Consider the following 26,879-nt stretch of genomic DNA (forward strand, 5'->3'; position numbering starts at 1 on the left):
GGATATGAACTCATTAAGAGCAGGATCTCTCATCCTTTTCTACTTTTACCCCTAATAGCTTAATAAATGCTTTAAAAATTTATCTGTTCATTCACTCTTTTGTTCATTCATTCTGAGATAAATAAAAGATTGAGTAATAGAGATCTAGTGTAATCTCAAACTAAGATTTTGGCTCTGATGGAGGTGAAAGGCAGGGGAGAAAGGTTGATTGGATTTCTAAAGGCATAGATACAATAAGCCTCATAAATAGCAGAGTACTAATCTTTACTAAGGAAAATTGGAGTCGTCCTATCATCATAGGTGGGTAAGAAATATATTGTTTTCAATGGTTTTGAGCCATTAGGCAGGCAGCTGCAAAGCCCCTTCCTAGGCTTATTGCTGGGTTGGCTATTAACATTATTTACTGTGGTTCTCTTACCACTGGGGCAAACCTGAACATAAAGGACTTGGGAGAAAATGATGAGGTTAGGATGATAGCCTAGGAAACTCCCCGAGGCCTTATAAATGTGACAAGCTCTCTGAAATATAGGCCATCTCTATGTTTATATAGGGTAGAACCAGATGTGACTGAAAGAATTAGGAGTTTTAATTCCCTGCTGCTCGTTATGACAGTTCCCCAAGAGATAGGACATGTGTTTCTATGCCTGGTATAGCCCTGTAGCCTTGAGAGTGACAGATATGTAGGGCTAGAGTCAGTGGGAGCAGAATAGAATGGAAGAAAGAGCCTTGCATTTAGCCTCAGAGAAAATGACTCCAAAGTCCATTTGTTGTTGTTATTTAGTCATATCCAATTCTTCCTGACCCTATTTGGGGATTGTTGGCAATGATACTGGAGTGATTTGTCATTTCTTTCTCTAGCTTATTTTACAGATGAGGAAATTGAGGCAGAGTTAAATGACTTGCCTAGGGTCACAGAGCTAGCAAATATTTGAGCCCAGATTTGAACTCACAAAGATTAGTCTGATTTCTATCCACTATGCCATTCTAGTCGCCCATTATTTACCACCTAAACTACTAATCAATTAGGGCAGCTAGATGACACAGTAAATAGAGCCCTGAGCCTAGAATAAGGAAAAATGAAGTTCAAATTCAGCCTCAGATATTATTGGCTGTGTAATTTGGATAAATAACTTCATCTCTGTTTACCTCAGTCTCCTCATCTGTACAATGGTATTATTATACCATATAATAGTCCTAATTATACCTAGGTCCTAATTATACCATATAATAGTATTTACCTTCCAGGATTGTTGTGAGGAACATGAGATAATAATTATAAAGCATCACAATATCTGGCACATATTAAGTGCTATAGAAATAGTACCTATAATTATTAATGTTATTATTATATAATATATACTATTGTTACATAATGTATATTATTATATATTATTAGGAAAGTCTCTCTGGGCCTCTGACTTTTCCTTTGCAAAATGAAGGGGCTGGATCAAATGAGATTGAATGACCCTTTCCACTGTGAATTCTATGAAATTATATGTAGAAAAAACATTGACTCTGGGATCAGAGAAACTGGAGCCAAATATTATAGTTGGTATTTAGTACTTGTGCAACTTTGGGAAATTGCCAAACTTCTCTGAATCTCAAGTTTCTTATTTGGAAAAGGAAGGGGTTGAACTTTGATGTTTTCATTTTTCAGTTGTGTCCAACTCTTCATGACCCGATTTGAGGTTCTTGTAACATGGTTTGCCATTTTCTTCTCCAACTCATTTTGCATAAGATAGTGAAGTGACTTACCCAGAATCTCACAGTTATTGAATAGCTGAGGCCAGATATGAATTCACAATAATGATTCAAAACCCAGTGCTAGGTGACTGAAGCTATGAAATTTTTATCTTAAATTCTCAGTTGAGTTTAGAATGCAATCCCAAATATATTCATTAAATAGTCCATATGGAGACATGGCCATGACATGAAGCTCTCTGTGGGAAATGGAGATTTCTTTTGGCCCCACTGGGACAAATTTGAATCTTGTGAATCCAAGAACAATTATATAACCTCTGTAAGCTTCCAGCTCATACTTGCTTCCTCAGTGTAATCTGGTGTGATCTGACTTTGGAAAGAAAGATTTTAATTCTGTTTGATTTAAGAGGTTCCATCTATTATGTGAAAGGAGATTCTTAGAAAAGGTAATGCCACTGGTATAGCCCCAGAGCATTTTCTTCTGTCATTGTTCTTCCCAAATGAATGGAATCACTTGGTCATTTCTTAGAAAAACACATTTTGCTGGAGATAATAGCACTATTCAGGCCAAATAGCAATGCATAATGACTGTACACTTGACAAAGTCAAGCTGAGAAAAATAAAAAGATGCCAGCTTGCCTTAGAGGATTTAGAACTTGATAAGAATTTAGAGAACATTGAATCCACATTTATTTTATAGCTAGAGAAAATAAGGCACAACAAGGGAAAATGCCTTGCCAAAGGTCTATAGAAAGTAAATAATAGAGGCCAGGTGCTGACCAATAAACTCTGGGATCAAAGTCAGGACTCTTTGATATACTGAGGAGGGCATTCTGTCTCCACAAGGATGTTTTTAAATTGCCTTTCTTGTTTACCTTAAGTTTTGCTGCAAAAACCACATGGCTGGCTCAAGGAGATCCGGGGTTAGGAGGATAGCAGCTGTACACATTTCATCTCTTCTCCTGCAAGGGAAAAGGGAAATGAAACTAATAGTAGCAGAAGGAGGAAGAGAATTTAATACATCCCTTACATTTCATGCTATAAAACCAATTTGGTCTCCCTTTTGTCTGTTTCTGATTGTTTCTGTCTCTGTTTCTCCGTCACTCTGTTTCTCACTCTCTTTCATTATGAGAATAAAACAATTCTGTAGCTATATCAAGATGATACTAAAACATCTGGACAGGAACCTCAATTATCTGGTAGCACATTATGACTAATTCTGCTTTGTTTTGAGAGTGGCAGAACAAAGAAGGATGGTTAGATGTTGTAGGGAGGAAAATCTGGGCTCAATTTAGGGACAAACTTTCTAATAATTCGATCTATCTAATATTGGATGGGCTCCATTACTGGAAGTCTCTGAGGGATGATCATTTGTCAGGTGTATAATAGGTGTTTTTGTTCAGGTTGTGATTGACCTAGATGAACTTATGGGGCCTGTAAACATTTTTACATATGAATTGTTTTAAATTAACAGACAATCTGTTCCCTTCCCAACCTTGCTTATAGGTAATATTTATTTGACTCTTTAAGGTTTGCAAAGTGCTTTAATATAATATCTCTTGGCCCAGCACTTTATATACTGAATCACATAAGTACTTCTGTAGTCTTGAGAGTTTGTAGGCAAGCACCTTCCAGTAAGCAGAGAAAACCCTTCAAGGGGTGGCCTAGGCATGTACATTTGACACACTGTAACAAAACTCCTTGACCAGTGCTTGAACTTAGTAGTACATGGTAGCCAAATCACACACTTCCCTCTTGGTTAATTAATTGATTAATTCATTGATTTGGTGATAGTTTATTTTCCTATGGGTTTATAGAAAACAGAGAACAAAGTAGGGATGGCCCCACAGCCCTCCTTCTCTTCCCTCTCCTTCTCCCTTATCCTCCCTCCCCGCCTTCTCTCTCTCTCTCTTTCTCTCTCTCTCTCTTTTCTCCCCTCTTTTCCCCCCTCTCTCTTATCACCCAATCTTCCAATCCTCCTCATAAAGATGATTTTGATTTTAGCCACCCTCCCTTTTATTAACCCCTCTCTGTTATCTCCTTCCTCTTCTATTTCCCTATGGGTGAGTTACATTTCTGTATACAACTCAGTCTGGTGTGTTAGTATTCTTTCCTCTTTGAACCAATTATGATGAGAGTTATTCAAACATTGCCTATCACCCCTCCTTTCTTCTTCCATTATGAAACCTCTTTTTAGTATGCTTCTTTGATGTGAGAAAAATTTCCCCATTCTGCTTTTCCCTTTGCTCTTCTTGCAGTACATCCCTTTTTATCCCTTTAAAACTTGGCTATAATATTCCTGGAAGTTTTCATTTTGGTATCTCTTTCAGGAGGTAATTGGTAGATTATTTCATTTATATTTTATCCTCTAGATCTAAGACATCAGGGCAGTTTTCCTTGATGATTTCTTGAAACATGATGTTCAGGCTATTTCTTTGATTTTGATCATGATTTTAAGTTACTTCAATAATTCTTAAATTATCTTTTCATCTATTTTAGGTCAGTTATTTTTCTGATAAGATAGCTCATATTTTCTTTCATTTTAAGAATTCTTATGACTGTTTTAATGTTTCTTGATATCTCATGGAATCATTGGCTTCCATTTGACCAATTCTAATTTTTAAATAATTACTTTCTTCAGTGAACTTACGTAAGTCTTTTTTTCCATTTGGTCAGTTCTTCTTTTTAAGAAGTTTTTGAAAAGTCTGGGTAGATTTACACAAATTGATGCTAAGTGAAATGAGTAGAACCCAGAGAACATTGTTTACAACAAAAATCAGACTATACCATGATCACTTCTGATGAATATAGCTCTTTTCAACAGTGAGGTAATTCACTGTTCACAAAATTCATTTTGTGATGTAGAGAGCCACTTGCACCGAGAGAAAAGACTATGGAGACTGAGAGTGGATCACAAAATAATATTTTTGTTTTTGTTGTTGTTTGCTTGAATTTGTTTTTTTTCTTTCTCATTTTTTTCTTTTTTTAATATGATCTTTCTTGTGCAGCATGATAATTGTGTAAATATGTAGAGAAGAAGATTGCACATATTTAACATACATTGGATTACTTGCCTTATAGGGGAGAAGGTGGGAGGAAGAGGAGAAAAAAAATGAAACAAGCTTTTAATATGATGAACTATCTAGACACATATTTTGAAAATTAAAAAGACCTTTATTAAAAAAGAAAACAATAAATTAGTTATGAATAATAAAGAATAAGTAACATAATAAATGATATAGTGAAAGGAAGACTGACTTTGGAATTGGAATTTGGATTCTAATGCCATATGTGTTATTATCTGTGAATTCTAGAAAAGTTGTTTTATACTCCAAAGTGAAATTTTCTCATTCATAAAATGAGGGGGTTATATTTCCATGATACATTTTAAGTTTTAAATCTTAAGATCATGAATCACATACAGGTTGTACCTGTAAAAAAAAAAGAAAAAGAAAAAACTTCTTTTAACAGGATTTTTGTTCTTCTTTTACTATTGGGCCAATTTAATTTTTTAAGGTGTTATTTTCTTCAGTATTTTTGTCCCTTTTTTTTTAACCAAAGATTTTATTACCTAGTTTTTAGATTTATTTGAGTTCTTTCAATTATCCACTAATGAATCTTTGGCAAGTAAGGTAAACCTTAATAAATAGCAAGCAGATATTGCTATGAACCAGGCTGGGGTCCTACATGACGCTAAGAAGTCCCAGTCTTCTGGTTTCTGTCACATCAACTACAATGTGATTATCCTAAAGAACTGTTTATGTACCCCCCAGAAAGTGCTGTTCATTGATATTGACATTCATCATGGCAATGGCATGAAAGAAGCTTTTTCCACCACAAATTGAGTCATGATCATGATAGTGTCCTTTCACAAGTACAGAAAGCACATTTAAAGTATGTGACAACCTATGGGATACTGAGGCTAGCAAAATTGAATAATAGACTGTCAACTATTCACTTTTAGATGGTATTGATCATGAAGTTTATGAACCTATCAAGAAACCAGTGATATCTGAAGTAATGGAGACATTTTAGCTCAATGCAGTGATCTTGAAACGTGGTTTTGATTTCCAGTCTGGAAACCAATTAGGTTTTTTCAAGCTTAACATCAAAGGACATATCAAGTGTGTGAAATCTGTCAAGAGCTTCAATCCACCCATGCTGATGCTGGGAGGGTGTGACTACCCCGCTACCATCCACAACATAGGCAGATGATGAACGTGTGAGACAAGTGTGGATTTAGACATAGATCCCCAATGAACTTCTCTATAATTATTATTTTGAGTACTTTGGATCACCCCAAAGAGTATTTGGAAAAGATCAAGCAGAGGCTACCTGAGACCCAATGGATGTTACTTCATGCCCCTGTGTACAGATGCAGCCCATTCCTAAGGATGGGATACAGGAGGACAGTGGAGATAAGGATGACAAACCTCCTGACAAATGTATTTCAATATGTTTCTCAGATAAAAGAATTGAATGTGAGGAGGAGTTTTCACTCTCAGACAAAGAAAGTGAGAGTGGTCAAAAGAACTCATTCAACTTTAAGAAAGCCTAGAGGATCAAAATGGAAGAGAAAAATTAACAAGCCACAAAGAGGAAAAGAGAAAGAAAAAGAAGAGGAAAAAAAGAAAGAGAAATCTGAAGCCAAATTACTGAAGAAGACCAACTCTGTCTGAGATTTCTGACTTTCCTTGAGGTCTATTGTCCACATCACCTCACTTTCAGAATGGATATTTTCTACATTTTTATGTATTTACATATATTTAGACTTGGAATCAGGAGACTTATGTTCCAATCCGCACCCTGATATTAGCTGTGTAACAATGAATAAATTCCTTCTCTAGGTCTGTAAAGGAATTTAGATTCACTGGACTTTTTGTGTGGCAATGAAAGCAGTACACTGCATCTTTTTATCTGTGGCTGCCCAACATGGTATATATAAAGGTCCAATACTAAAACAAATTTGGTATGAAGAATGTTGGTTGAAATCTCAGCTCCACTTGAATGAAATTAACATCTGGGCTTCAATAGTAATATCTATAAAACAAGAACTTTGAACCTAGATAAATGGTGTTTAACCATTTTAGTAGGTTTATTTCAAGGACTCTTTTGGGAATCTAATGAATCATATGGACATCCTCAGAATAATATTTTAAATGTATAAATAAAATGGACATTATTTTAAATGGAATCAAATTGAAATACAATTATCAAAATATTAAAAAAGAAACAAGCACAAAAATTCATGGATCCCAGGTCAAGAACCATGGGATTATAAAATCTCTTGTGCCTGCAGAGGTAAGCAATCTTATTATGAACCTAAAAATTGGCTTGAGACATGCAAATCCTGCATTGATTCCAACTACTCTCTATGCAGCAGATGTGTTCTTGTATTTTTGTTTAAACTTATTTTTCCCTAGGAACCAGACTCCCTTACCTTTCCATTCCCTCCCCTTTTGAGATAGGATAGGCATGTACCATTCTCCCTAGTGCCTGTTTTTTATTCCCAAATAACCTACAAGGCCATTTCAGAAGGGACAGATCATATAATCAGGCAGGGGACAGATTTATTGGCATTGACACCCAGCCTTGAAGTGATCAGCAAGCTTCTATTTCTGATGATAGATGATGTGTTACACATCACTTCTCTTTCTGAGATAGGATTCACATCCATTTAATTAATAATAGCAGAATTTGCTGATTTATGTATCTTTCCTGATGCCAGAAACAAAAAAGGAACAGGAACTCTCTTCTCTTCATTGGTCTGATGCTCTTGCCAAACAACAAGTCTAATTAAGAATTAGCACCAGGGCATACAGCTCAGGACCCAAGGCCTTTTGGAAACTGACCAATCCCCATTGCAACAAGTGACCTGGACCAGCTGATGCTGCCCTCATGGATGGGTACATAAATCAAAACATTCTGTTCTTGCTAATTAACAGTGTAAGCTTGATCCAAGAAAAAGAAGTCACATTTAGCACAACATCCATTAAGCTATAACAGGGACAGGCAATGAAAGGAAGTGGCCCAGTTACAGCAGCATAACTTGAGGAATACTTGGGAGTGGAGAAAACTGAGGCATGAGCCTGTCTGTTCTAATTGGAGCTACTGATTCATTGAGAACAAGACTGTATGACAGGGCTTTTGATTTCTAACTGATCCAGTGTATTCTCTATAAACTCTTTTTTCTTTCATAGGATTTTGAGATCGTGGATTTAAAGTTGGAAGGGATCTAAAAAATCAAATAAGTCTAACCCTTCTTTTTAAAGAGGAAATAACTAAGGCTGAGAGAAATTAAATGATTTGCCCACAGTCACATAGCTAGTGAATATTTAAGGCAGGATTATTTCTAATACCTTGTAATTTTTACTTAAGTTCTAAGCATCTCCAGCTAGAAGATCTAAAAAAAAAAAAAAAAAAACTTCCTCAATTCCTCTTAATTCTAGTGTTTTCCCTTTGTTAATTATTTCCTATTGGTTTAGTATATTCCTTATTTGCATATATTTGTTTTCATGTTGTCTTTCCTAATGGATTGTAAACTTCCTAAAGATAGGGACTGCCTTTACCTCTTTTTGTATCTATAGAACTTAACACAATTCCTGGCACATAACAGACACTTAATAAATGTTTGCCGACTGACTGATTGATTTCAAACTCTCTGATTCCCCATATGCAGAGGCAAATGACTCTGGATCTGAATCTTCACAGAAGGTTGCTAATGAAGGATAACCTACATGAATATAAAAACAGCTTGTTTTTTTTGTTTGTTTATTTGTTTGTTTTTCTTGTTTCTTCTTCTTTGTCTTTTCTTTCTTTTTTTTTTTTTTTTTTTAGGTTGAGCTGCACTGCTGAGAATTGAGTTGCCCATGGTTATATGACCTGTTAGCAATAGTGCCAAGAATAGCAGCCAAACCCCCTGACTCCCAGCACTAAGACAATAGTTACTGCTATCACCTTCTTGATTATGAAACTGTGCCTTCTGAAGGTACTGGTGCCATTTGCAAAAATCCAGATCAAAGTGAAAAGCAATTCACATTTGCATGGCACTTTGTGACTTACAAAGCACTTTTCTCACAGCAGCCCTATCAGTTAAGAAGGTTGAGCATTATTCTCTGAATATTTAATGTTGTTCATTCTTTTCATTCATGGTCAACTCTTCATGATCCCATTTGGGGTTTTCTTGGCAAAGATACTGGAGTGGTTTGCCATTTCTCCAGCTCATTTTACAGATGAGGAAACTGAGGTAAAAAAGGCTGTGACTTGCCCAGTGTCACACAAGTATTAAGTGTTTGAGATTAGATTTGAACTCAGATCTTCTTGATTCCAGGACTGCCACTTTCTCTACTGTACCACTTAGCTGCCCTATATAAATATTACCAATGAGAAAATAGATAGGGTGGAAGTGGTTTATTTAATACATAAGCTCATATGGTTAAGGGTAAGAGCTGATATTCAACTTCATATGTTTATCTTAAGATCAGTTTTCCCCCTTATACCACACAGCCTTTAGCCTGTTTTATACTTACAAAAAGCTTTAAATGCATTACCCTTTGCATCCTCACAATAGCTAGGTGGCACCATAGTGAATAAAGTATTGGGCTTGGAATCAGGAAGACTCTTCATGAAATCAAATGTGTAGCCCTGGGCAAATCCCTTAACCCTGTTTGCCTCAGTTTCCTCATATGCAAAATGAGCTAGGGAAGGAAATTGCAAACAATAGTATCTTTGCCAAGAAAACCTCATATGGGGTCACAAAAGAGTTGGAAATGACTAAACTGATTCAATAACAAATTCTAAAATAAGTCTATAATTTAATGCAAATATGATCATCTCAATTTTATGGATAAGGAATTCAAAACTCTAGGGATAAAAAGAAATCTACTCAGAGTCACTCAGTTAATCAATCAACAATATTTTTTTAAGTATCTGACATATATCACGAATTGGACTACACACTAGAGATACAGATACAAAAATGAGTCAGTCCCTGTCCTCAAGAGCTGACATTCTATTGGCATGATCTAACATGTTATAGAAAAATAAATAAAGGATAAATACAAAATAAATGCACAGTGAAGATAGGGGAGAATACCAAGTAGGGAATTCAGAAAAGGTCTCTTAAATAAAATGGTACTTGAGCTGAGCCTTGAAGACAGAAAGGACTTTCAAGAGATAAAGATGAGGTGGTAGGCTACTATATAGGGATGGGATACAGACTGTGCAAAGGAAACAGGAGGAATATAGATATTACGTACAGAGCATAGTAAATAGGTCAATTTGACTGAAGATTACAGTGTATATAGGGTGCTTAGCAACATGCCTGGTATATAGTAGGTGCTTCATAAAAGCTTATTTTCTTGAATCTGGCCCCTTACCCCAATCTTCCCTATTTTCTCAGGCCATGACCCTTCCTCTGATTTTATAGTACTTTCCTCCAATCAAAATTTCAAGTATTTAATCAGTCAATTCAAATTTATATAGTCTTTGATTTTTAAATCCTTTGTCCCGCCATTCTTTTCCAAACTCCAAAGTCCTATTACTCTTATCACTTTCTCTACTTACTGATAAATACAATCATGCTTACTGAGTCTGCTTTACATTTCTATTATTTCATCTCAATTGGGTCCTGATGTACAACAATCCATATGTTCTTTCCTTAAAGCAGCTTGAAAGTGTAGTGGATAGAGTGATGGACCTGAAGTTAGGAAGACCTTAGTGTAAATAGAGCCTCAGATACTTATTAGCTATGTGATCCTGGGCAAGTCTCTTAACACTGTTTGCCTCAGTTTCCTCATCTATAAATTAAAGATGGCAGGGTGGAAGTAGATTACCTGAAAGTAATCCAGCTTTAAATCTATGATCCTGTGATGTTCTTTGTTTTAAAGAGGCAAAGAGGATAGCTCCAAAGTCAAACACATCTTTAAATAGATGGGCCATCCAAAAAGGATATTGCTGCCATTAAAGTTAATGGGGTCCAGGAAGGGACAATTCACATGTTGTCACTATCAATATGTCAACCCTCCTTAGAGAGCAAGTGATAATGTGAATTACAACTTTTTTTGGAAAATCAGAGCTGCAGTATGACATACTCTATTAGGTATTAGAATCTTTTTTCTATCTATATTAGATATTAGAATGTCTTTCCATTCACAATGGACAAAGCCCATGATGCAGTGACAAGAATGTTGGACACAGTCAGGTGACAAGCTTAAATCTAGTGTTTGCTACTGGCTGTATGACTGTGGTCAAGACACATAACATCTATGAGTACCTTTTAAAAGGGAAAAAAATCTCAACTATCTGCTCTAAAGGTTATTAGAAGGAATGTGTTTGATAAAGCATAAAGTCTTGGATAAATGTCAGTTATTTGGCTTTTATTATTTTTGTTTCATTTTTAAATCTTAAATTTGAGGCTAGAGAACATATTCATGAATGATTTTAAAATACAAATTCTGAAATACTGAAATAACAGGTTTATGATCAGTTTTTGGATCTGACAGTTTTGTTCCTGAATAGAAGCCCTATTTAAAAAAAAAAAAAAAAGTTTCTTTAGTCACCTCAGCCATTTTTCCCCTTCATAGACACCCCCTTCACTTGAAGCAAATAGAAAACAAGACTTATAATAAAATCTCCAGAGATCTCTAGATCTCCAGTGGAATCTTAGCTCAGATTCTACCTCAATAAACTTACATTCTCATGAGACAAAAGACATAAACATAAATTTGATTGGGCTGGTTTGAGGTATGTGGTGATTTATTCTTGAGTCTACATCTATGATTTCATGTGGGAGAACTTGTATATTGACAACACTTTATAACTTACAATCATAAAGCATTTCTTGGAGTCACTTGGGGCTCTAGTGACATACTCATGGTCACAGGTATACAGCCATTTTAGATCAATTTAGAACATGAATCCAAATCCTGAACTTAATGTTAAACTTCTATCCATTATGTCAAGTTTTCTTTCTTAAAGACCCATATAAAAATATGTACATTATGAAAAAAACAAAAAGGAGTTATCATAAGCCTTTGAGGTTTATGATATATAATAGTAATCATAATCCACAAATATAGTTCTGTTGGATTTAAAAATGATTTACCTTAACTACTCTATGGGATAGTGTATTATTATTCCAATTTTTCAGATGAAGCTCAGAAAAGTGGACTTATTTGACAATATTAACATCATTAATAGGAATTTTATTTCAAACCCAGGTGACTCCTAATTCCAATTGCAAAGTACTTTCCATGATACTTATCTAACTTAATTTTCAACATTCAGATACAGATCTCTGATTCCAAAACTAAGAGTCTTTCCAATGCACCAAACTGAGTAGTTGTGTTTATTGTGACACATTGGTTTTAAATATGTGAAGCGATTTTTCCGAAGGTCATTTGTTTGAAAGAGGTAAAGATAGAATTCAGATCCCAGTGTTCTGATTCCAGTTTTGGCATTCTTTCCATTTTTCTAAATTGCTTCCCATCTGTTTATACTTCTCTTTTCCATGCTAATTAGTCCTATCTACAATAAGTTATTTATTGATTTAGACCACAAAAACTAAAACCAACTTAAATTTCTAGAGTTATACTTGGATCTCACAGTAGGAACCCAGGATCAGGAAACATTTTCTAATGTAGACAAGCATCATGAAGGCAGAAGAAATGATTAACTTAGCAAATAGTTAGGTTTGACAATTGGGAATCTGAATTTAAAAATTTCCTAATTACTCTTCTCCATTATACACATTTATGTTTCCTGAAAGCAATTCTAGGGGTCGGGATTTCAATGTAAGATAAAAGACACAGAGGCTGGACTTTGATCATCTCCAAAGAGATCACATTCAAATTGCCTTTTAATTCAATTTCTAGCTATCATGGTAATTATGTTAATTAATCAATGACTGGTAAATCTGATCAGATCATCCTCAAATTCTAATTATTCATTGCCAATTAAAATAAAACAATTGATAAGACTGTATAGGTCATACTTCACCTTGCTAGCACAATCTTCCAAACATCACAGCACCAGGAAAATACTTGCCACCTAGGCCTTCAGAAAGGTCTTGAAGGAAAAAAACAAAACAAAAAGAATGGAAGTTGCCATTTATAGGTACAGAACCACCAAAAAGAGAGTCTTTCTTCAAGGTAAAACATCTTCAACAAAGGTTAAAACAACTCCCTTAAAGGAGGCGGCATGGCATAATGGAAAACTAGGTGGCATGGGGGATAGAAGCCTGGACTTGGAGTTTGGAAGATCTAAGTTCAATTCGGATCTCAATCTTTTTCTAATTGTGTGATCTTAGTCAAGTCACAACTTCAGCTTGCTTCAATTTCTGCATCTGTAAAAAGCGGATAATATTAATATCTATCTGTCTTTGCTTCCATTACCTTATTTATAAAAGGAGATAACATTTTTCTCTCACCTCCCAGGATTATTGTAAGGATCAAATGCAAAAATTTTTATAAAGCGCTTAGCATAGTGCTTGCCACATAGTAAGTGATTAAAAAATTACTTGTTATTTTTAAAGGCCATTCAATAAGCATTGTTAAGTACTTTCTGTATGTCAAGCCCCATGTTAATCCCTGGAATGACAAAACAAAAATGGCACTGTCCCTGATTTCAAGGTGCTTATGTTTTAGTAGGGGACTGCAGCACTTTGGGGGTCTAAACTCTTGGGCTCCAGTCCTGGGTCTGTTTCCAATTCACCATGTGACCCAAAGGAAGATCCTTCCTGATGTGGATGTGGTCCCTTTAAGATTCCTTTCTTTCCAATTCCCAACTCCTCCTAGTTAATGTAAATTACCTTTTGATTCACAAATCCTGGTCCCTTTGAATTCCAATAGAAGATCTGGACCTGTCCCAGCCCCAATCCAGATATGAGCCAACTAGGGGCTAAACCCAAGGCCCCTCTAACTAAATCTCCCATTACAAAAGGGCCATGCTGGGACCCCCTCTTGTCAGGACTTTTTGTCCACTGGACCCTCTGTCCAGTGCCCTCCTTATCTCTACCTTCTCCTATTTCCTTAACTATGCTTTAACCTTGCTTCCAAATCCAGTAATAAACCTCTTTTATCAATCTAGCTTTTTGGGCTGATAAATGCTTTTATTGGGGACTCTCACCACTACTAGACTTCATTTACTGCCATATCCTTGTGCTGAATCCAGGGGGGGTTGCAGGGGAACTCCATTTGACTCCCTGTACCCCAAACTTACCACTAGATCTCAACTAAACCCTAATTTCATTTAGGTATCCCATATCTAGACCTCATCACTTCCCATTTCTGAGATTCTCTGAGTCTCAGCTTCTTCATTAGTTAAATGTAGTTTTTGCCATGGGAGATTTCTAAGCCACCTGTGTTCTATCTCTAATATTCTGTGACTTAAAGTATGCTCTCCAGAAAGAAACATTTAAAACTCATGAATGACAGACATATTGAGGATGAAAAATGAAATAACTGAGAAGGAATTTTGTTGATGTTTCAGAAGGCAATGATATAAAATCCTTTCCATGGGCTCAAACATATCTTTAGGGGAGAGTCTACTTATGTGTCTGTGAAATGAAAAGCCTTGATCAATAGAAAAGCATTCCAGAATATTAGTCTAGGGTGAAAATGACTTATTTCATCCAATCTGGAATTTTCTTTTGTCAATCTATATTGCAAAAGACAATTCCAGATTGGCTGAAACAAGTCTTTTTGCTTCATGGAACAGAAGAGCTAAAACATCATTGTTTAGCAGATTGTTATGAAAGCATTGTATAACATCATTGCAAAGTGTTTCTGTCATATAAAGGCAGACACGTACAATGACCTGGAGGTTTATAATTGCTACAAGATGACTTAATGAGTAATTTATTAATTCTATCTAAAAGTTCCACATTTGTGGAGCAACAAAGAGGAGGATGTTCAATTTAATTCAATAAGCATTCATTAAATGCCATAAATGTGTGTGTGTGTGTGTGTGTGTGTGTGTGTGTGTGTATGGCTGTGTCATATGTATTGAGAATACAAAAATGAAAAGCAACACTATCCATGCCCTCAAGAAGCTTATCTAAAGTCTTCTTTGAGACTGGGCATGAGAAGATCTATACACAAGTATGTGGCAGAAAATAATTGGGCCAAAACTAATAGATATAGGGAAATTTGAGGAAAGATGAAACATTTCCAGTTAGGAGATAAATGGAGATTTCATGGAGGAGATAGCACCTCAGCTAGATCTTTAAGGAAGAGAAGAATTTCAACAAGCAGATGTCAAAAGACATTGTTTTATATGTAAGAAGGAATGTAAAAGGATATAATAGCAAGATGAGAAGGGGAAAAACTAGTGATCCATTTTGGCCAGAAAACGCACATATGTATCAGGGACACAGTGAAAAAAGATTGAAATGACAGGTTAGAGCTAGATTTTTTAGTCCCGTGGATGCCACTTTAATGAGTTTGTATTTCTTTCGTAGGCAGTGGGAAGCCCTTGAAGTTTGCAAATATTTGCTGTCAGTTATGCTACTCAATTCACCTGAAAAATTATTTCTTAGTTTCTGCCAAGAAGAAAGTAAGGGACAAAGTGGTCTTTTATATAATCCTTAAGAAGAAGGGAGTAAAGGAATTGACTGGGGAGTTTATTAGAAGACTTGGAAACAGAGGCAACGATAACATTTCATTTTGAGAATGAGTTAAAAGCTTACCTGTGATTTTATAACGCAAACTACTGTCTCTCACTGAACTCAGTTTGGATAAGTCTTTGATTCAGAAAAATGAGTTTACAACTGAATCCTTAGAGATTTCTCCAGTTAAATAATGATCAATAATACTTGAGTGAAGAAAAATCCATCTATAAGTAAATACTGTAATTCTTTCAATTTGTTTCAAATGACATTTCTCCAAAAATGTTGCTTATTTAAAAACAATGTGTAAACAACTGTTCATAGATTGAAGTAATGGGAAGACTCCAGGATTTGGAGTCAGGGGTTTATGCTTGAATCTTGGTTATGTTGTGTCTTTGGACAAATGATTTAACCTCTCAGGGCCTGAGTTTATTCATTTGGAGACACACACACACACACACACAGAGACAGAGACAGACAGAAATAAAGACAGACAGACAGAGAGCTAGACAAAGAAGGACAGAGGGTAGGAGGGAGGGAGGGAAGGGAAAGGAGAGGAAGAGAGAGAGGGAGAGGGAAAAGGGGAGGAAGAAGAAGAGGGAAATAGAGAGGGAAAGGCAAATAATATAAAATGTATGTTTGTAAAATTTAGAGTTTACAATCCAGATAACTATAATGTTGGAATCTTTGGGATCTTTCCACAAAGAAAGCAAGTTATATTACTTTGAGAATCCTTGACTCCCTTTTAGCCTCTTATCTCACAAATGTCTGAGAACCTTCAGTAAGTTTTAACATCTTATAGAGGGCAGACTTCAGCAACCAAATAACCCCCTAACCAGGAAAGCCAGCCTTGACTCCCAAATAATAAAGATGAATAAAAGAAATATTTTTTTAATTTAAAAAAAATTATCTTGTCAACATGAGAGAACTATTGTGAAATATATTATGGATATCAATATAACTATGTTAAAAAAATAAAAGAAAGAATATAAAAGAAATAGCTGAATAGTAACAAAGATGATGTTGAACTATTATGCTTTTTCAGGTTTCTTTTGACTCTAAATAAAGAATACATGATTGACAAAATGGAAAAGAGATAATTTAAATAAGCCAATCTCCAAAAGAGAAATAAAAAAGGCCATCAATTAACTGTCATATAAAAAGGTACCAAGACTTTATAGATTTTTAAGGGAATTTTATAAAATATACAAAGAAAAAATCAATCTCATACTATTTAAATAAGATATCAAACATAGATAATGACATTCTACCTAATTGCTTTTGTAAGATACTTGTCTTTCTCATTCCCAAACATGGTAAAGATAAAACATCTAATTTGTCCATCTGCAATGGCTATCCAAGATTTGGATGCTGATGACTTAGTTTAGTGAGTTGTCATTTGTCTGTGTGTCTTTGCTTCCTCTACACTTAACATAGTGTCTGAGAATGCATCTTAGAAAAATAATTGTTGAGATGAATTGAATTAACCTGATATATTAAATGCAGCTAGGTGTTATATCAGGCAGAGTGCTGGACTTGAAGTCAGAAAGACATGGGTTTTAACCCTGTCTCAGGCCTGACCCTGGGAAAGTTAAGTCACATAATCTCTCTCAGTCTCAGTTTCTAAATTTATAATATAAGACTAATAAAAATATCTACCTCACATTTATTGAGAGGCTCAAATGAAATAATTTTAAAGCACTTTTTAACTTTTCAAATGAGAGCTATTTTTTTATTATTATTATAGCTGTTTATTTACAAGATATATGCATGGGTAATTTTTCAGCATTGACCCTTGGAAAACTTTCTGTTCCAACTTTTCCCTTCTTCCCCACCCCCTCCCCCAGATGGCAGGTAGACCAATACATGTTATATATGTTAAAGTATATGTTAAGCACAACATAAGTATACATATCTATACAATTATTTCGCTGCACAAGAGGAATCGGACTTTGAAATAAGGTAAAATTAGCCTGAGAAGGAAATCAAAAATGCAAGTGGATAAAAACAGAGGGATTGGAAATGCTATGTAGTGGTTCACACCCATTTTGCAGAGTTCTTTCACTGGGTGTAGCTGGTTCTATTCATTTTTGAACAAATGGAACTGATTTGGTTCATCTCATTGATGAAGAGAGCCATGTTCATCAGAATTCATCATCATATAGTATTGTTGTTGAAGTATATAATGACGTTCTGGTCCTGCTCATTTCACTCAGCATCAGTTCGTGTAAGTCTCTCCAGGCCTTTCTGAAATCTCCCTGCTGGTCATTTCTTACAGAACAATAATATTCCATAACATTCATACAGCACAATTTATCCAACCATTCTCCAGTTGATGGGCATCCACTCAGTTTCCAGTTTCTAGCCACTACAAAAAGGACTGCCACAAACATTTTTGCACATACAGGTCCCTTTCCCTTCTTTAAGTTCTCTTTGGAATATAAGCCCAGTAGTAACACTACTGGATCAAAGGATATGCACAGTTTGATAACTTTTTGACCATAGTTCCAAATTGAGAGCTATTATTATTAAAAGTCCAAATGTGATTATTTTATCAACACTGATGGAAACTTGATTTTTGTAGAAATATTGATGATTCTGTCTCTTTTTTGGTCTTTTATCTGTAAATATTCTATAGATTTAACACTTTCCTCCACCTAACTAGGAACAACTGAGCTGGAAGACAGACAGCTACAGCAGAAAGATGGCAGCAATAGGAATCTCTTTATAGATGTGAGTTAGATATGTCTTTAAATTCCCTAAGCCATTTTAAAAGTGTCAGTACGTTTTTCTAATATTGATGATGTTTGATGCAGTGATTATAAGAATTATGATACTGCATGGAGCAATTATGAAATTAGTTCTGTAGAATCTTAATATATCATTGTGGAGAGATTTTTGTGTATCTGTACATGGGTGGGAGAGAGAGAAAGACACGGAGAGAGACATACCCAGAGATACACACAGATAGAAATAGAGACAGAGACAAAGACAGACAGGGATAGAGAAAGACAGAGAAAGTAGAGAGAGAGAGACAGAGAGTATTGATCTAATTAAAAGAGATAAGGAAGGTAACTACATCCTGCTAAAGGGTAGCATAAACAACGAAGCAATATCAATATTAAACATATATGCACCAAGTGGTATGGCACTCAACTTCCTAAAGGAGAAGTTAAGAGAGTTGCAAGAAGAAATAGACAACAAAACTGTAATAGTAGGAGATCTCAACCTTGCACTCTCAGAATTAGACAAATCAAACCACAAAACAAATAAGAAAGAAATTAAAGAAGTAAATAGAATATTAGAAAAATTAGGTATGTTGGATCTTTGGAGAAAATTGAATGGAGATAGAAAGGAATATACTTTCTTCTCAGCAGTTCATGGAACCTATTCAAAAATTGACCATATATTAGGACATAAAGACCTAAAATTAAATGCAAGAAAGCAGAAATAGTAAATGCTTCTTTCAGATCATGATGCAATAAAAACTACATTCAACAAAAAGTTAGGGGGAAATAGACCAAAAAGTAATTGGAAACTAAACAATCTCATCTTAAAGAATGATTGGGTGAAGCAGCAAATTATAGATACAATTAATAATTTCACTCAAGATAATGACAATGATGAGACATCATACCAAAATTTGTGGGATGCAGCCAAAGCGGTAATAAGAGGGAATTTTATATCCTTAGAGGCTTACTTGAATAAAACAGAGAAAGAAAAGATTAATGAATTGGGCTTGCAACTAAAAAAACTAAAAAAAGACCAAATTAAAAACCCCCAATCAAATACTAAATTGGAAATTCTAAAATTAAAAGGAGAAATTAAAAATATTGAAAGTAAAAAAAACTATTGAACTAATTAATAAAACTAAGAGTTGGTTCTATGAAAAAGCCAATAAAATAGATAAGCCTTTGGTAAATCTGATTAGAAAAAGGAGGAGGAAAATGAAATTAGTAGTCTTAAAATGAAAAGGGAGAACTTTCCACCAATGAAGAGGAAATTAGAGAAATAATAAGGAGTTATTTTGCTCAACTTTATGCCAATAAATTTGATAACCTAAGTGAAATGGATGACTACCTCCAAAAATACAGACTTCCCAGACTAACAGAGGAAGAAGTAAATTGCTTGAATAGTCCCATTTCAGAAAAGAATAGAACAGGCAATTAAACAACTCCTAAGAAAAACCCCAGGACCAGATGGATTTACATGTGAATTTTACCAAACATTTAAAGAACAATTGGCCCTAATGCTATATAAATTATTTGATAAAATAGGAATGAAGGAGTCCTACCAAATTCCTTCTATGACACAGACATGGTATGATACCTAAACCAGGTAGGCTGAAAACAGAGAAAGAAAATTATAGACCAATCTCCCTAATGAATATTGATGCTAAAATCTTAAATAAGATATTAGCAAAAAGACTACAGAAAATCATCTCCAAGATAATACACTATGATCAAGTAGGATTTATACCAGGAATGCAGGGCTGGTTCAATATTAGGAAAACTATCAATATAATTGGCCATGTCAATAACCAAATTAACAAAACCATATGATCATCTCAATAGATGCAGAAAAAGCATTTGATAAAATCCAACATCCATTCCTATTAAAAACACTTGAGAGTATAGGAATAAATGGACTTTTCCTTAAAATAATCAGCAGCATCTATTTAAAACCATCAGTAAGCATCATATGTAATGGAGACAAACTGCAACCATTCCCAATAAGATCTGAGTGAAACAAGGTTGCCCACTATCACCGTTACTATTTAATATTGTATTAGAAACGCTAGCTATAGCAATAAGAGCTGAGAAAGAGATTAAAGGAATAAGAATAGGCAATGAGGAAGCCAAATTATCACTCTTTGCCGATGACATGATGGTATACTTAGAGAACCCCAGAGATTCTGCTAAAAAGTTATTAGAAATAATCCACAACTTTAGCAAAGTTGCTGGTTATAAAATAAACCCACATAAGTCATCAGCATTCTTATATATCACTAACAAAATCCAACAGTCAGAGTTACAAAGAGAAATTCCATTTAAAGTAACTACTGATAATATAAAATATTTAGGAATCTATCTGCCAAGGGAAAATCAGAAACTTTATGAGCAAAATTACAGACCACTTTTCACACAAATTAAGTCTGATCTAACCAACTGAAAAATATTAAATGCTCTTGGATAGGGCGAGCAAATATAATAAAGATGACAATATTACCTAAACTAATCTATTTATTTAGCGCTATACCAATCAGACTCCCAAAAACTATTTTAATGACCTAGAAAAAATAACAACAAAGTTCATATGGAAAACAAAAGGTCAAGAATTTCAAGGGAATTAATGAAAAAAATCAAATGATGGTGGCTTAGCTGTACCAGATCTAAAACTATACTATAGAGCAGCAGTTACCAAAACTATTTGGTATTGGCTAAGGAATAGATTAGTTGATCAGTGGAATAGATTAGGTTCAAGGATAAAACAGTCAACAAATATAGCAACCTAGTCTTTGACAAACCCAAAGATCCCAGCTTTTGGGATAAGAACTTACTGTTTGATAAAAATTGCTGGGAAAATTGGAAACTAATATGGCAGAAACTAGGCATTGATCCATACTTAACGCCGTACACCAAGATAAGGTCAAAATGGGTTCATGACCTAGGCATAAAGAATGAAATTATTAATAAATTAGAGGAACATAGGATAGTTTACCTCTCAGACCTGTGGAAGGGGAGGTTTTTATGACCAAAGCAGAACTAGAGATCATTACTGATCACAAAATAGAAAATTTCGATTATACCAAACTGAAAAGTTTTTGTACAAACAAACTAATGCAGACAAGATTAGAAGGGAAGCAATAAACTGGGAAAATATTTTTACAGTCAAAGGTTCTGATAAAGGCCTCATTTCCAAAATATATAGAGAATTAACTCTAATTTATAAAAATCAAGCTCATTCTCCAATTGAAAATGGTCAAAGGATATGAACAGACAATTCCTCAGATGAAGAAATTGAAACTATTTCTAGTCATATGAAAAGATGCTCCAAGTCATTATTAATCAGAGAAATGCAAATTAAGACAACTCTAAGATACCACTACACACCTGTCAGATTGGCTAAGATGACAGGAAAAAATAATGATGATTGTTGGAGGGGATGTGGGAAAACTGGGACATTGATTCATTGTTGGTGGAGTTGTGAACGAATCCAACCATTTTGGAGAGTAGTTTGGAACTATGCTCAAAAAGTTATCAAACTGTGCATACCCTTTGATCCAGCAGTGTTACTACTGGGATTATATCCCAAAGAGATTATAAAGAAGGGAAAGGGACCTGTATGTGCACGAATGTTTGTGGCCGCCCTTTTGTAGTGGCTAGAAACTGGAAACTGAATGGATGTCCATCAGTTGGAGAATGGCTGAATAAATTGTGGTATATGAAAATTATGGAATATTACTGTTCTGTAAGAAATGACCAACAGGATGATTTCAGAAAGGCCTGAGAGACTTACACGAACTGATGCTAAGTGAAATGAGCAGGACCAGGAGATCATTATATACTTCAACAACAATATAGATGATGACTAGTCCTGATGGATCAGGCCATCCTCAGCAACAAGATCAACCAAATCATTTCTAATGGAGCAGTAATGAACTGAACTAACTATACCCAGAAAAGAACTCTGGGAGATGACTAAAACCATTACATTGAATTCCCAGTCCCTATATTTATGCACACCTGCATCTTTGATTTCCTTCACAAGCTAATTGTACAATAATTCAGAGTCTGATTCTTTTTGTACAGCAAAATAATGTTTTGGTCATGTATACTTATTGTGTATCTAAGTTATATTTTAATATATTTAACATCTACTGGTCATCCTGCCATTTAGGGAGGGGTGGGGGGTAAGAGGTGAAAAATTGGAACAAGAGGTTTGGCAATTGTTAATGCTGTAAAGTTACCCATGCATATATCCTGTAAATTAAAGGCTATTAAATAAAAAAAAAAGAGAGAGAGACAGAGAGTGATAGAGAGAGAAAGAGAAAAAAGTGAGGGAGGTGGGGAAAGGAGAGGGAAAAGAAAAGAAAGGAAGAGAGGGAGAGGGAGGGGGGAGAGAGGAAAGGACAGAGAGGCACAGATAGAAAAGGAAAGAGGGGCGTAAGGAGAGAGGAAGGTAGAGGAAGAGAGAAGAGAGAGGGAAGGAGGGAAAAAGAAGGAGGAGAGAGAGACAGGGAGGAAGAGAGAGGGAGAGATAGAGAGACAGAGATAGAGACACAGAGACTGAAGAGATGTACAACAGAGGGTCAAAGACAGAAGGAAAAATAGTCAGAGATGATCTGAGATGCAGAAAGTCAGAGAGATAATGAACATGGATCATAGTTTAAGTTTGTAAAGAGCAAGTACAGTTAGTGTGAAACCTAAAAAAATTTGTAGTCTCTTAATTAGAACAGAGCTTCTTAATGTGAAGTCTGTTCACTTGTTTAAAAGTATTTTGGTAATTATGTTTCCGTATAAATGGTATTTTTGTGGTCCTATGTATTTTATAGTATATATAAACATTATTCTGAGAAGGGGTCCCTATGTGTCACTAGATTGCCAAAGGAGACACAGGGTCATGGTGTGAGGCTGGAGCACAAAAGTGCTTGAGGATCCCTGATCCTGAAGAAGGATATTGCACCTGGATTTTAGGAACAAAAGGGTCAGTATTGCACTCATAAAAAGGCAGGAATCCTTTATTGGATCTTTGAAATCTAAAACTAGATGTTGCTTTGGGTTGAGGTACTCTCCCACAGAGCAGTAACAGCAGTTGGAGAACACTGAGGAGAAAATCCTGTCAGATAAAAACAAATGATTGACATAGTTCTGAGCTTCCACTAGTGGTTATATAAGGGGAAAAAAAACTAAGAGAGAAGTCCAGAATCCCAGAGTCTGAATGTTAATGAAAAAGGGAGTGAATAAATCAGGGGGAGAGAAAGTATTGAGAGTATGAGTATCACTTGGGGAAAGAGTTGTGCCATTTATTTTGTTTTTATATTTACTTATTTATTTTTAACATTCTTTTCTTTGTAAAATCCTCTCTCTCTCCCACTCCTCCCTTACCCACTGAGATGACAGAGAATGAGATATCAATGATGCAAAACATTTCCAGATTAGCAATATTTCCTAAAAAGCAAAAAAAGTGAGAAAATTATACTTTATTTTTTACTGAGTTCATCAATTCTCTCTCTCCAGGATAACATTTTTTTTCATCTTGAGTCCTTTGGAATTGTCTTGGATCATTGTATTGATCAGAGTAGCCAAGTTTTTCACAACTGATTGTCATTGCAATATTGCTGTTATTGTACACAATGATCTCCTGCTTCTTCTCATTTCTCTTTGCATCAGTTATATAGATCTTCCCATATTTTTCTGAACCATCATGCCATGGGCCACTATGAAGGAGAATTAAAATAACCCTAAGGAAGGGCAGAAAAAAATTATACATGGAACCATTCTCCAAGAAAATTCAAACTCTGCCTGACTAGGTTTCATTACAGGGCTGGAGAAGAAAGCATTATCAAGGTCATATAATGAGATACCACTCACCTATGGTTTGGGCCTTTTGGTCTACCATGCTAACTAAATTAGAAACAGCTGTAGCAATTGTATTTAGCTCTTGTTAAATCTACTATTAATCTATAAGTACCATCTGACCACATAGGAATGTTACAAATGGAATTTGTATAAGGAAGTATTCCCGCCCACTTCATCTTTATCATTAGTGAAGAAATAAATTTTACCTCCTCCCCAACACTCAATATTATTTAATATTAACCATGTGAAATGGTTCAGGCAAGTCCTAGGACTCCCATTCATAATTAATGGTATAGAAACTACTGTAAGTAACCTTATAAATACAGACCCAGATCAGAAGACAAATTCTGGGAAACCAGGCTGTTTCCTGGAAAAAAGCAGATAAAGTTACACAAGGGGCTCCTGTGCTCAAAGCCAAGGCTTAAATCTGCATAGGAAGCTTGGGATGGCATTCCCTTTACTTCAGGAGCAGAGCTCCACCATAAAAGTTAAAAAAGAGGAAATACCAAAAGAAAAGGAGAAAAATGAGTAAGAAACAGAAAAGAAAGCTACTATGGCAACAGGGAAGACCAAAACACCAACTCAGAGGAGAACGAAATCTCCACAAAAGAAATCTCAAACAGTGATATGTACTGGTGTCAAGCCCAAAGAGGCTTCTTAGAAGTGCTCATAAAAGACTTTAAAAGGAAAGCAAGAGAGATTGAAGAGAAAATTAGAAAACAAACTATGCGGAGATATGCAAGACAGTCCAACAGCTTGGAAAAGGAAGGCAATTCTTAAAAAATACAATTGGCCAAATGCAAAAAAAAAAAAAAAATTCCAGTGAAAATAACACCACCTTCAAAAGTAGAATTAACCAAATGGAAAAAGAGATACAAAAGGTAATTGAAAAGTGCAAATTGTTTGCATTTTTGTTTTTCTTCCCAGGTTATTTTTACCTTCTAAATCCATTTCTCCCTGTGCAACAAGAGGACTGTTTGGTTCTGCACACATATATTGTATCTAGGATATACTATAATATATTTAACATGTATAAAACTGCTTGCCATCTAGGGGAGGGAGTGAAGGGAGGGAAGGGAAAAGTCGGAATAGAAGTGAGTACAAGGAATAATGTTGTAAAAAATTACCCAGGCATAAGTTCTGTCAATAAAAAGTTATAATAATAAAAAAGGTAATTGAAGAAAATCATACATTAAAAACTAGAATGGGGCAAATGGAAATTAATGATTCTATGAAACATCAAGAATCAATGAAAAATATGGAAGAAAATGTAAAGTACCTCATTAGAAAAATAAATAGACCTGGAAAATGCATTCAAAATATTGGTCTACCTGAAGACCATGAGATCCTCAAGGAAAACTGTCCTGGTATTCTAGAAACAGAGGGGAAAATAGTCATTGAAAGAATCCATTGATCACCTTCAGAAAAAGATCTCACAAGGAAAACCCCAAGGAACATTGTTTCAAAACTCCAGAACTATAATCTCAAACTAAATATGCTACAAGCTGCTAGACAAAAACAATGCAAATATCAAGAAGCAACAGTTAGGATTACCAAGAAACTAGCATTTTCTATAATAAAGTCTTAGAGGGGCTGCAATACTATATTCCAGAAGCAAAGGACTTGGGGTCACAATAAAAAAAATTAACTACCTAGCTAGACTGACCATCATCTTTCAGGGGAGGCAAAAGATTTTCAATGACATGAGAGACTTTTGATCATTTCCATTAAAAAAAGCTAAACAGAATATTCAATCTTCAAACACAGGACTCAAGAGAAGCATAAAAATGTAAACAGAGGAAAATTATATATTATTTAAATGTTAAACTCTTTACATTCCTATAAGGGATATCTGTAACTGTTGAGAACTGTACCTACTACTGGGGCAGATAGAGGAGGGCATCACATGGATTAAAGGTGTGGTTATGAATGGACTCTAATGTGATGATATCAAAGAAAAAGACATTGAGATGGAAAAAGGATTGTAATGGGAAAAGAGGAAGGGGGAGATATAATAGGCAAATAGGATCACTTCAAGAGGCACAAAAGATCTATTCCAATGGAGGGAAAGAAGGGAGAAGGAAAAGCATTGTCTAAAGCTTGATCTCATCAAATTTGGCTCAAAGAGACAATAATTTAATTATTCAGTTGGGTATAGAAATTTATTTAATCCTATAAAGAAGTAAAGAGAAAAAGGAAAGAAAAGGAAGGAGCTGGATAGAAGAAAAGGCAGAAACACTAGGGAAAAAAGGTAAGAAAAAGGGAGAAAGTGATAGAAGATAAAGTAGTGGACAAGGTGAGTTTAAAAAAAAAAAAAAAAAAAAAAACACCATTAAGAAAAGAGGGGAGAAGTGATAGGAAATAAGATAGTGGATGGGGTGGGCAAAAAAAAAAAAAAAAAAAAAAACACTAGTAAAGACAAGGTGGAAAGAAAGAAGAAAAGTATATACAGGAGAGAAAATAGTTTGAAGGGAAATACAGAGCTTGTAATCATAACTGTGAATATGAATGAGATGAACTCTTCCACAAAATAGAAGTGAATAGCAGAGTGGATTAAAAACAGAATCCTATAATATATTGTTTCTTGTAAACAATACATTTGACACAGTGAGATACATACAGAGTAAAGGTAAACATCTGGAACACAATTTATTATGCTTCAGCTGAAGTAAAAATAAAAAAAGCAGGGATAGCAATTCTGAATTTAGATAAAGCAAAAATAAAAATAGATCTTTTTTATTAAAGCTTTTTAATATTCAAAAGATATGTATGGATAAGTTTTCAACATTAACCCTTGTAAAACTTTGCATTCCAATTTTCCTCTCCTCCTCAACTTCTCCCCTAGATAGCAAATAATCCAATATATGTTAAACATGGTAAAATATATATTAAATCCAATATATGCATACATATTTATACAATTATCTTGCTGCACAAGAAAAATCAAATCAATGGAAAAATGAGAAAGAAAATAAAATACAAGCAAACAA

At 34.9% G+C, this 26,879-nt stretch overlaps 1 pseudogene; it reads left to right on the forward strand.

The window, feature by feature from the left end:
• The window catches only part of LOC100913646, a 47,351-nt pseudogene extending 40,971 nt beyond the window's left edge, over positions 1–6,380 (forward strand).
• The last annotated feature ends 20,499 nt before the right edge of the window (positions 6,381–26,879 follow it).

The sequence above is a fragment of the Sarcophilus harrisii genome, chromosome 2 (assembly GCF_902635505.1).
Source record: "Sarcophilus harrisii chromosome 2, mSarHar1.11, whole genome shotgun sequence".
NCBI lineage: Eukaryota > Metazoa > Chordata > Mammalia > Dasyuromorphia > Dasyuridae > Sarcophilus > Sarcophilus harrisii.